The sequence below is a fragment of the Anastrepha ludens genome, chromosome 2 (assembly GCF_028408465.1).
Source record: "Anastrepha ludens isolate Willacy chromosome 2, idAnaLude1.1, whole genome shotgun sequence".
Lineage (NCBI taxonomy): Eukaryota > Metazoa > Arthropoda > Insecta > Diptera > Tephritidae > Anastrepha > Anastrepha ludens.
Genome location: NC_071498.1, coordinates 175,576,254 through 175,587,784, shown reverse-complemented (window position 1 = coordinate 175,587,784; position 11,531 = coordinate 175,576,254). Strand labels below are relative to the sequence as shown.

Genomic DNA, 11,531 nt, shown 5'->3' with positions numbered 1-11,531 from the left:
TCTTGCACACCCTGCCATGCTCTGGCGCTCTCGTGCGAAACATTTGTGAATTTGAAGAACTGCGGGCAGCAAAGCAACATATCTCAGTGTACCGTTCAGGATATTGGTGAGTTTCCACTATGCACACACGCACACACAACCCAACACATTGCATAGTGCACGCCGGTGCTCAGCAGTTCCTTTGCCGCGTTTCTCGTGCGCCGCTATCGGCAGGACTCGTGACGCCGCTGAATATAACCTGGCAAAAGTAGATTTTGTGCAACAAACGAATGCTGTTGCTGCCGATTTTGTGGGTGAGAAAAGTTGTAATATGTAATATTGTTGTAATGGAATGGTTTGACAATTGGAACGCCTGACGGAATTGGCATGCTCGCCTATGTATTACTGGGTGTAAAAAACGAATGAATGGCTGCTTCAGTTTCGTGTTTGTTGTGCGCTCGTTAGGATGTGCGTCAAAAGGGTCGCGTCCTGTGTGTGTATCGTCGCGTCGTAGTCATCGTCCCGCTGTAGTCGTCATCCTCGTCGTTTGACATGTCGCGCGCGAGTCAAATGCCACCAGAGGCATCACAACTTGCATGTAAAATTTTTATTGTTTATCACAATTACCGTTAAAAGGCGGTAATGCAGTGAAGTATAGTTTTTGTGTGCGAAATTGAGTGATTTGAAAGGAAAAAATTAAGCAGCGAATAAAAATTGCATGAGAAAAAGTGAAAACGAAAAATTGTTGCAAGTCGACGAATATGAAGATGAAGTTGAAGTGAAGTGAGTGGAGGAAAAAAAGAAAGTAAAACAAAAGAAAATTGAAGCATGAAATAAAAATTGCATAGGTTTGAGTGATATTTCGGGAAAGGAAAAAGAGTTAAGTGCAAGAAAAAAGTTTAACAAGAAAAAAAGGAGATATATACATATTTTGCGGTCAGAGTGCTGCGGTCATAGTGTTTGAAGTGATTGAAATTATTGCAATGCTTGTTTGCGCGATAAAGCCGTTCTTCAATAGCTGAAAAGCTGCACAGCAGTTCGCTGCAAAGTCATAACATTCATGGCAATAAAAGGTGCTTAGAATACGAAAAAAAAATTCAAATAAAAAAAAAGTAAAAATACATATACATATGTACGTAGGTTGCACAGATAAGCATAAATTTGGTTATGCGTGCATACACATTTTTTTATTACATACTTTGCGGCGTTTGCACAAGTTTTGTCTGTTTGTTCATCTCTGGCCCTAAGGCGCCTGAACAGCGCATGGGCGCCAGCGTTAAACCTATTTATCTACCAACTTTATGACTTAATTATTGCCTACTTCAGGGCGTTGCAACCAAAAACTCCTCATTTCTCCACTTTTGCATTGAGTTATTTGCCCGTTTCATGCAATTAGCTGCAAACTAAAATAAATCTACGCTTTTTATGCCTCGCACGCTGCTGCACCAAGCTTCGACTGGGCCTAGCCACCTGTACATGCGCGGCCATACATCCTTTAAACTAACGCCATTCATTTTGCTGCTGCACGGGCGCTTGCTTACCTGCATTTAATTGCCTTTTTTAATTATTTTATTTTATTTCTTTTTTTTTTGCTTTTTGCTTTTTGCTACACTCTAAGCGCATTGCCTTGCATGCCACGCTCATATAAACTTAATTTGCTACGCTTAAGTGTCTAAAAATCTGCTACGAAAACTCACCATTTAGCCGAGTTTATGCGTAGCTTGCATGCAAAATGATTTTCCATGGCGTTTGTGAGCTGTTGGAAGCGAAGCGAAAAATAACTGCAAATACGCAATGGCTTTGCTGCTGTGGGCCAGCAGTTGACGATGACAGCAACGATTGCGGCGCACAGCAGAAAGTTGTTTTGCAAATAATAAAAGGCGTATGGCGCGTAGAGGCAAACAAACGAAGGCAGCATTTCAATAATATACCAAATGCCAACAGCCAGCAAGCGGCTATAAAATCTTTTCGATGGTAGCCTTTGCGAAATAGCAGCGTCCAGTTGCGGGCGGCAACAGCTGCCGCAACGCAATATCGTTGGTGCTCACTTTACTTTAATGGGCGCACTTGCGTTTATTTTGCTATTTACCATTTGCCGACCGATTGTGTGCCACGCACACGCCGCCACTTTCCTTTTGCTTATGAGCTGTGTGCACTGTTGTTGTTGTCTGCAATTGCTGCCCAAATCGCTCCCAAATTGTTAATAAAACTGGCCTTAGCTATTTCGTGTACTTTATTTTTGTTGTTGTTGTGCAATTTTTGTGTGTTTATTTTTTTCGTTGTGCAATTTGTTTTTTTTTTTTATTTTTTGCATTTTTTGTGTGCCTTTTTTGCGCCTTTTTATTGCATTTTATTGCTTTTTTTATATAGATTTTATTATTTTTCCCCTTCTTATTAATTTTCTTTGTATTCTCCATTACTTGACCTCCCTCATTCTCTGCTGCGCGCACTTTGTTCCCTCTGGTTGAGACCAACTACTTTTGCTTCCGCATAATAAACTTTGTCTGCTCACTCCGCGCGCCTAACTGCCTTTGCGCTCGCCTCGTGCAACCAGCGCAACCACAGCCACTTCATATTTTGCGTATCTTGTGGATTTTATAGCTGTTTGCTGGCGCTTAAAGCTGCAATTTGGAGTGCCGTGCAGAAGCACCAGAAAATGCGGCATGTGGCATGTGCCCCACTCGAGGTTTAGGTTTCCATTTGTTATATGCCACTCACTTGATGGTTTGCTGGCTGCCTTTCGCCTGCCTGCTCGCCTTTCTGCCTTGTGCCTGCTTCCTTGTCTTCTTGCCTGCCTGCTTGCCTTCCTGCTTGCCTGCCTGCCTGGCTTCCTGCCCGCCTGCCCATCTTCCAGCCGGTTTACTCACCTCAAAGCCTGCACAATTGGCCTTGCTGGTGGCTGTCTGTCCGTCCATTTGTCTATCTACTTGTCTGTCTGCCCCTTCCTGTCTGCTCGTCAGGCTGTTTGTATGACTATTTGACTGCTTGCTCTTCCTTGTTTTGACTCTTTGCTGTTGCGCTTAGCAATTTAATTTACATGCCCCGCACTACCCCACATTTTCTGACAGCGTTTTTGTTTAAAACATTTCATTCATTACACTTGCCTCGCATTTTTTCTTTCACATCTTTTTTCATATATTCTTTTCTTTGTTGGTTTGTTTTTTTTTTTTGCTTTTTTTTATCCTGCTGTCTGCCATTTGTTTCGCCCTCAGCATATTTTGCATTTGACCCAAATTTAGCTGTATTTCCATTTCGGTTTGCTGCCACAGCAATTGCAGCTAGGCAGGCAGGCGGGCAGGCAGGTAGCATTTACCAACATTCAAGCTCGTCTTTATGCTACGTATCACTGGCACATAGACACCGCGCGATCATAGCATACATTTAGGCGTCTTTTTGTGTCTTTGTGCTCGCGTGCTGCTTGCCGGCTGCCTTTTTGCCCAATAATGTGCTAAACTCGTTGCCACATATTTAAATTGTTGTGGCAGCTAAGCGAAGAAGGCAGCGGAAATAAACGAAAAAAAAACAGGACATAAGAAAAAAAAAAATACAAAAAAAAATAAAAAAATTAAAAACCGTAGCACTGCTGCATTCCGAAATGTAAATGAAAATGAAAAGCGAAAGCAATGCATGCACATTAGTGTTTGTGTCTGTGTGTGCGTGTGTGTGCGTGTTTTAGTGTGCAAGTGTTAGCGCCACTGACGGCAACGGAAATGGAAATGAAGCTATAAAAATGAAAATGTTTAAAAGCATGAAAATAATTGTGCTACTAAACGCTTTGCTAGATTTTTTAGAATTTTTTCTTTTATTTAATCTTTTTTCTTTTTTATTTTTCTCTCTGTCGCTGATTGTTGTCTGCATTTGATAATTTCAATTCCGTCGCCCATTCAGTCGCGCCCCCGCCCGGTCGGTCAAATCAAGTAGCCTCAGCGACTTGCGCATCAGCTGGGTTATCCCAATGTTTATGTGCCATTCATGCTTTTCGCCCATTTTTTGTCTGCGCTTTGCTTATTTTTCATTGTTGCGTTGCGGTTTTGCGTTTGTCGCGACTGCAAGAAGTAAATATTACTCTCGGTAATTGCGAACAAAAGGTTGAGATTTCGCTATGTAAAATGAATTCTGCCCTTGTTTTTTTAGTTGGTTTTGAATTTCCTTTGATGCTCAGGCAAAAAAAAAACCATTTATTATGTCGTGCTGTCATTCAAAGTCGTGAAGAAGAGCAGCAAAGAAAAATTCACACGAAAAAAAAAACGGCCGATGTTAGACTCTTGTTTGGGTATTTCGAAAGCTTTTGGCTAAATTAGTTTCGTTTCGCCAAAAAAAGAAACATGAAAAATGCAAAATAAAATAAAAAATATTCGCATGAATTCACTTAGCATAAATGTGACTGTATTGGTGGCAAGTTCGAGTTTTCGTACAATAGTCTAACCTTAGCTGAGTAATTGGGCTGTGAAAATGTTTGAGATGAATTTTTCGCGCATGAAAAAATATTAAAATTAGGGCGAGAATGACTTGCGCTAATCCGCAGCTCACATTTTAGTGAAAAATTGGGGCACAAAATTTTGAAAATTTGCTAATTCGCGGTTCACATTTTAGGGGGGGGGGGCACAAAATTTTGAAATTTTTCTAAATACTGCTGCACTTTATTCTGCAAAAATATCATAATTGATAATAAAATTAAATATAATGAAATAGAAAATTTTTTAATTTTATGTTTTTTTAAATATATTTTTTTTTGTTTTAATATTTTACTTTTTTAATAATATTTTATTATTTTTTTTTTACTTTATTTTTTTTAACTTTATTATCAAACGTTTAGTGAAAAATTAAAACAAACAATTTTTTAGAACTCTACAAATTCGGCGGCACTTTGGTGTAATGAAATAAAAATAGTTAAATAATAAAACAAAATTATTTTCTTAGCCCAGCGCCAAAACAGAAATGATCTGTAGGCGATGCGGTTGGCGTAGCTTGGGGGAGGAGGGCAACCATTGAATAATAAAATTAAAACATTTAAAGTAGTTAGATAATAAAATTAAAAATAATTAAATAATTTTTTTATTTTTATAAATATTTTATTATTAATTATATTAAAATTGTGTTATTTTTTATTAATAAAAATAGTTTTATTTTATTACTTATTTATTTATTATTAAAAAAAAGTATTTTATTATTGTAATTAATAAATTTTCTATTTTCATTAATATTCTATTATTTTTTTATTTATATTTATATTTTTATTAATAAAAAAAATTATATTTTATTATTTATATTAATTATTTTTTATTTTACTTGTAAGAAAATTTTATTTCATTATTTAATTAGTTTTCATTTTATTTTTATTATTTTTAATTGTTTTTATTTTTATTTTCATTTTTTTTTTAATTTTTTATTTTTATTAAAAACAATTTGTAAGAACAATTTTTTTATTATTTAATTAGTTTTTTATTTTCATTAATATTTTATTATTTTTATTTAATATATATTTTTTAATAATAAAAAAATAATATTTCATTATTTTTAATGTAACTTTTTTATAATTTAATTGGTTTTTATTTAATTTTTATTAATATTTTATTATTTTAAATTGTTTTATTCATATTTTGTTTTTGTTACTAATAAAAATTGTTTGATTTTATTATTTATTTATTTATTATTTAAAAAACAAGCATTATTTTATTATTTAATTAGTTTTTTATTTTCATTTTATTATTATTTATTTTTTTTTATTAATATAAAAATAATATTTTATTGTTTTTAATGAAATTTGTAAGAACATTTTTTTTACTATTTCATTAGTTTTTATTTTATTTTCACTAATATTTTAGTATTTAAAATTTTTGTATTAATATTTTGTGGGATTTTATTAATAAGTATAGTTTAATTTTATTATTTATTTATTATTAAAAAAAAAAAATTATATTATTTAATTAGTTTTTTATTTTCATATATATATTACTATTTGTTTATATTTTACTTATATTTTTTATTAATAAAAAATTATATATTATTATTTAATTATTTTTAATTTTGTTTGTTAGAAAATTTGGTATTATTATTAAATTAGTTTTTATTTTATATTTGTCAAAATTTTATTATTTTTAATTTTAATTTATATTTTTGTTATTAATAAAATATTCTAATTTTATTATTGTATTTAATTATTTTTTATTTTATTACTTAATTACTTTGATTTTATTAATAAAAATAATTTTATTTTTTTATTTTTTATTTTCATTTTTTATTTATTATTAGTAAAAATAATTTAATTTCATAATTTTTATTTTTTATTTTATTATTTAATTTTTATTGATATTATTTGATTATTTCATTGAATTTTATTTTATTTTTATTAATATTGTATGTTTTTTATCTTTATATTTTTTTTTTAATAAAAATAACTTTATTTTATTATTCAATCATTTTTAATTTTATTATCCAATGGTTGCCCCCTTCAACCCAAATGCGACGAGTGAAGTAGTCCGCATTGCTTACGGATCACTTTCTTTTGGCGCTGGGTCAAGAAAGGCAGAAGGACTTCGATTTGGGGATGTAAAATCGGCAATAAAAAAAAAGTAAAATTCTTGTTTTATTATTCAATTGTTTACAAAATAACAGTACGAAAATGAAATAGCTGGGTGCAACTGAAACGATTTGAATAATTTGCCTATAATTATTTATTCATTTATTTATTTATTTTTTATTCATTTATTAGTTTTCATTTATTTATTCATCAATTTTAAATTTCATCAATTTTACTTTGGTCTATGAAATGCAAGGACAGACAACCTCTCCTTTTTCGCTGATAGAATCCATCTTTTACTCCAAAATATTTGCTTCGCTGTTATAAAGATTTTATGGAAAAAATTAAGCCAGCCTATGCACCGCTATTTTGGTGTCAGAACTTGTTCCTCTTTTTGGACTCCAGTCATCCTCATTTTACCAGTAACTCTCTTCTTGGGCTTGCAACGCCACCGTTAACCTACAAAGGGCGCATCCGTTGCCATTTCTATGTGTTCAAAGACCCGGGTGTAGCCCTTAGTACCGCTCCTAGCCTCTACTTCAAATATGTTAAATAAACTCAGATTAGGGGAAAAAAGAAAGCTGGTTCATATCCGCCAGCAACTACCATTTTCGCCCGCTGAGCTAACGCTGGTCACGACGTTGGACTCAGCAGAGTTCATATATAGAGATTATGCACTTCTGCAACTTAGACTACTACACCTTAATGCCCTGCTCTGCCAGAATGCAATATCGTCCATCGATCGCTGCACTGCCCAGGATCTACCCGCGCTACATCCCTAAGCGCTTCTAGAAGGCGGAGAGTAGGATTTACAACCTAAATGATGTCTTATTCTCGTGCGAGAGATTGAGTACCAGAAGAAACTCAAAAAAAATATATACCTATTTTTTTATAGCTAAATTAACCCATTCTTGCAAAATTTTTGAACTCGATACGCAAGTGAGTATGCCAGGGGAAAGATGTTGCGAAACACATTAAATCCCAAAGGCTTCGATGGTGAGGGCACACTGTGCGCATTGAAGACAGCCGGCCCCAAAAATCTTTTTTAACAATGAGTTGTCTACCGACCCGAGCCAAAGGACGTTCATAGTCAACCTGAAAAATTTGGGGAGCCGGAGATCTATTGCTATGAACTGCGCAGACTAGAAGAGGATTTTCGTTGAAGCTAAAGCTCACCCTGAGCTGTAAACGCTAGTTGATGATGATGACTCAAGTGATTGCCATTAGTGCCATACTATGAGTATTTTATAATTTCATATGACGTTTGAATGTTAATAACTTTAGTTACTACGCCGTTTTTGCAAGTATGTTTTGTACAGCGGTCGAAAAATTAGTTTAGGGAACCGAGATTGGTTTCGGTGTAAAACGTGGTAAATTATTTAAAGAGATGCGTAAAATATTTCAAAAAGTCTACGGAAAGCTTCTGGTGATCATTCGGGTGGAGCAACAGGAGGCAAAGAAATATCAGGCCGTTCACAAAGTGGGTTGCTCCCAGAAAATATCGAAAAGTGCTTGATTTTATTTAAAATAATAAGAAAATTTGTGTGAAATTTATTTAAGTAGAATTTAGTACCATCCAGAACATTTTTAATGGCATTAACACCAAATGTTGAGGTTTTCGGGAGGTTTTGTAAGCTTTTCAGAAATTTTTTAATGGCATTTCCACCAAATGTTGAGCTTTTCGTGAAGATTTGAAGACTTTTCAGGCAATTTTTAATGGCATTTCCACCAAATGTTGAGTTTTTCGTGAAGATTTGAAGACTTTTCATACAATTTTTAATGGAATTTCCACCAAATGTTGAGCTTTTCGTGAGGTTTCGAAGATCTTTCGGACAATTTTTAATGGCATTTCTACCAAATGTTAAGGTTTTCGTGAGGTTTTGAAGACTTTCATAAACTTTTTCATGGAATTTCCACTAAGTGTTGAGAACTTCATGAGGTTGCTTTAAAATTTATGACACAAAAGCTGACTGGCAATCAAAAAATTTACATATTTCGAATTCGTCAAGATGTGTGAGTGATTTTGTTTTTTGTGGTTTCTGTATGTTTTTTTGTATGTGTGTTTGTCTTTTTTTGCTGCTTTTTTATTTTTTTATTTAATTTTTTTTTTATTTAATTTTTAATTTCTTATTTTATAATTTATTTTATAATATATAATTTTTAATTTCTTTAAAATTTTTAAAATTTTTTTTATTTTTTTTTCTTAACAAAAACGTCAAGTATTTCATAATGCTTTTTTTTATCTTTTTTACATTTTTTATTTTTTTTTATTTTGTTTTATTTTTGGTTCTTAACAAAAATGTCAAGTATTTCATGTTGCTTTTTTATTTTTTTATCTTAACAAAAACGTCAAGTATTTCATACTGTTGTTTTATATTTTTATCTTTTTTAAATTTATTTATTTTTTTTATTTTGTTTTATTTTTTGTTCTTAACAAAAACGTCAAGTATTTCATGTTGCTTTTTTATTTTTTTATCTTTTTTAAATTTTTAAATTTTTTTTTATTCTGTTTTATTTTTTGTTCTTAACAAAAACGTCAAGTACTTGCATTATTGCCCGCTTAATAGATGCGGTGCTCGATTGTCTTCCCTACACTAAACATAAAAAATTATAGCATTAGTGGCTCCTCAGCAAGTAATAGCAAACCTCTAAGTGCATAATTTTTAAAAAAAGTGTGCATAAAAGTCCAGCGACATACAAACTCCCTTCCTCGAGTATTTAGTGAACTTTTGTGATTTTAGTTACCATTCTGTTTTAATGCCCTGTGGCTGTTGCAAATTCACTAAACTGCATTTGGTAATAAAACGAAAGCGTAATGAATACACTAAAGCCATTTAAGCTGCTGCGGCCCTGATCGGGCAAAATTATATTCGTAAAATGTGCATGTGAAAATTGTGCTAAATTACAAGATGGTGCAAAATTAATCATTTAGCTTTGTTTTTCAATAACTTTTTTACTAAATAAAAAAAAAAAATATAATAAAAAAAAATTATTTTGAGTGCTGGAAATCTTAATTTTACCTTTGCATGGTCCTCCGCTAAGAAAAATTATTTTGAGTGATGGAAGTTTGTTTTCTTGCTTTTACTTGCCCCACTGCTTGTTCGTTTATTCGCAAATATGCAAGTTTTTGTAAGTGTCAAATTGATGTTTGACGTATTTCGATACATTTACAAATATTTCGATAGAGTGACTTATTTTGCTCCACCTTGTGTGCATATAAGTACTCCTGACTTTTTACAAGCTGATGTAGCCGGTGCATAATTTTCCTCGAATTTAGTCGACTAGTCCCTTACAAAAATTATTACTTAAATTTAGTTAGTTTCTTTTTTTATTCAAGGTAACCGCCCTCAACTTCAATACTCTCATTCCAGTGTGCAATAATTTTATGCCACCTATTTAATGCTTTTCTGAAAAAAAAAAAAAATTGGCTTGTACATCCATTTTGCGTGTTTGGCCGAGCTCCTACTCCTATTTGCGCTGTGCGTCTTGATGTTGTTCCGACACCGTCACCGCCACCGTCTGTATCTGAAGTACAAATCTAACGATGGAGCTTTTACTTGTATGCGATACGAAGTTCTAAAAGTATTTTTACTGAAATTCAGTGATGAACTATTGTGACCACATTTTAATTTACTTACTAGAATTTTACTAACTAATGCATTTTTACTTAGTCAAAAAAAAAAAAAAAAACAGAAATTAAAAATTGAGCGAAAAATTAGCAGATCATTTTAGTTTCGGTGAAGCCGCAGTAGTTTGTAAAATCAAAAGTGTGACTATGAAGTGTGAAACCATTTGACTGAAATTCTGCACTATTTACTTAAATAACTTACTAAATACAAAGGGCTTTTCAGCCTGAGTGTTTTAGGAGCCATTAAATCTCTTGGTGCTCCTTAACTCGACCAATTCAAATTTCAACTTAAACAAATAAAGACTTGAATTACATGTAAATATGTCAATATTTAAGTAAGCGGTCGTACATAAAATTAGTGACTTTTTTGTGATGATATATGGAATCTCAGAAAAATTATTGTTGGCTTTGTGCAGCATATTTCATAGAAGCGAGTGCTCTACAAGAAATTAAACCTTTGCTTTTTTTTGTTTTTTTATTCCTTGATATCTCTTGTCAAATTAACAAAAAATAGTTTGTACATGAAATTATTTATATAGTTACTAGCGGACCCTCTGCCTGCTTCGCTAGGCATATCAAAATTAGAAATGAATAATAAACACTCGATTTAAATTCACTCTATGTGTATTTATTCTTTTTTTACAATATAAAATTAATGTTAATTTTAAACTTAAACTAACGCAAAGCCTTTTCGTAAACTACATTTTTTGTTTTGCCCTGAGTTGTGGTATAAATAAACAGAACTCATGGCTTTCCTACACGTGAACATGATACATATAATTGTTCGTGGGAGAATCATGGATATTCTAAGTCAATTCCGCATAATTCCAGCGATTGTCCTTGTGCTTTGTTTATTGTCATTGCAACTGCAAGACGTATTGGAAATGGCAATCTTTTGAAGCCAAAAGCTAAATCTGGCGAAATCAGCGGAATACGCGGAATCAATACGTCTTCACCTTTGAATTTTCCTTTTAAAATTGTTGCGTCAATAACATTATTCATGACCTTTTTGACTGCTAATCTTGTTCCGTTACGCAATCGTGGCTGATTTAAATTTCTAAGTAAAATATTGTAATTGGTGCACCAACTTTCAATTGTAAGCGATGAGCCAGCAGTCCAGGTAAATCCAAGGAATTTAAAAATTCTGTTGGATAATTTACAGCGTCATCTTGATTTCTAACTGTATCAATTGATTTAAATGTTACAATCTCACCAGGCACATCATTTAAAATATTCGCATTCAATTGGCCAACATCCTTATTTTTCGCAGCCAGTATTGCTCTTTCAGCTAACCAATTGTGATTTTGATAATTTTGAAACTAATTCTTGTTTTGTGTGTGCGAAATTACAAAAATTATCTGCCAAAGTGATGAAGCCAATAGCAGCATCAATAGGAATGTGTCC

At 32.7% G+C, this 11,531-nt stretch overlaps 1 long non-coding RNA gene across 1 annotated transcript in view; it reads left to right on the top strand.

The window, feature by feature from the left end:
* Nucleotides 1-436: 436 nt before the first annotated feature.
* Nucleotides 437-11,531, top strand: part of LOC128860524 (uncharacterized) — a 63,720-nt gene continuing 52,625 nt past the window's right edge. The window contains exon 1 of the long non-coding RNA XR_008454255.1: nt 437-1,052. This is a non-coding gene — a long non-coding RNA (uncharacterized LOC128860524). The remainder of the gene's footprint in view (nt 1,053-11,531) is intronic.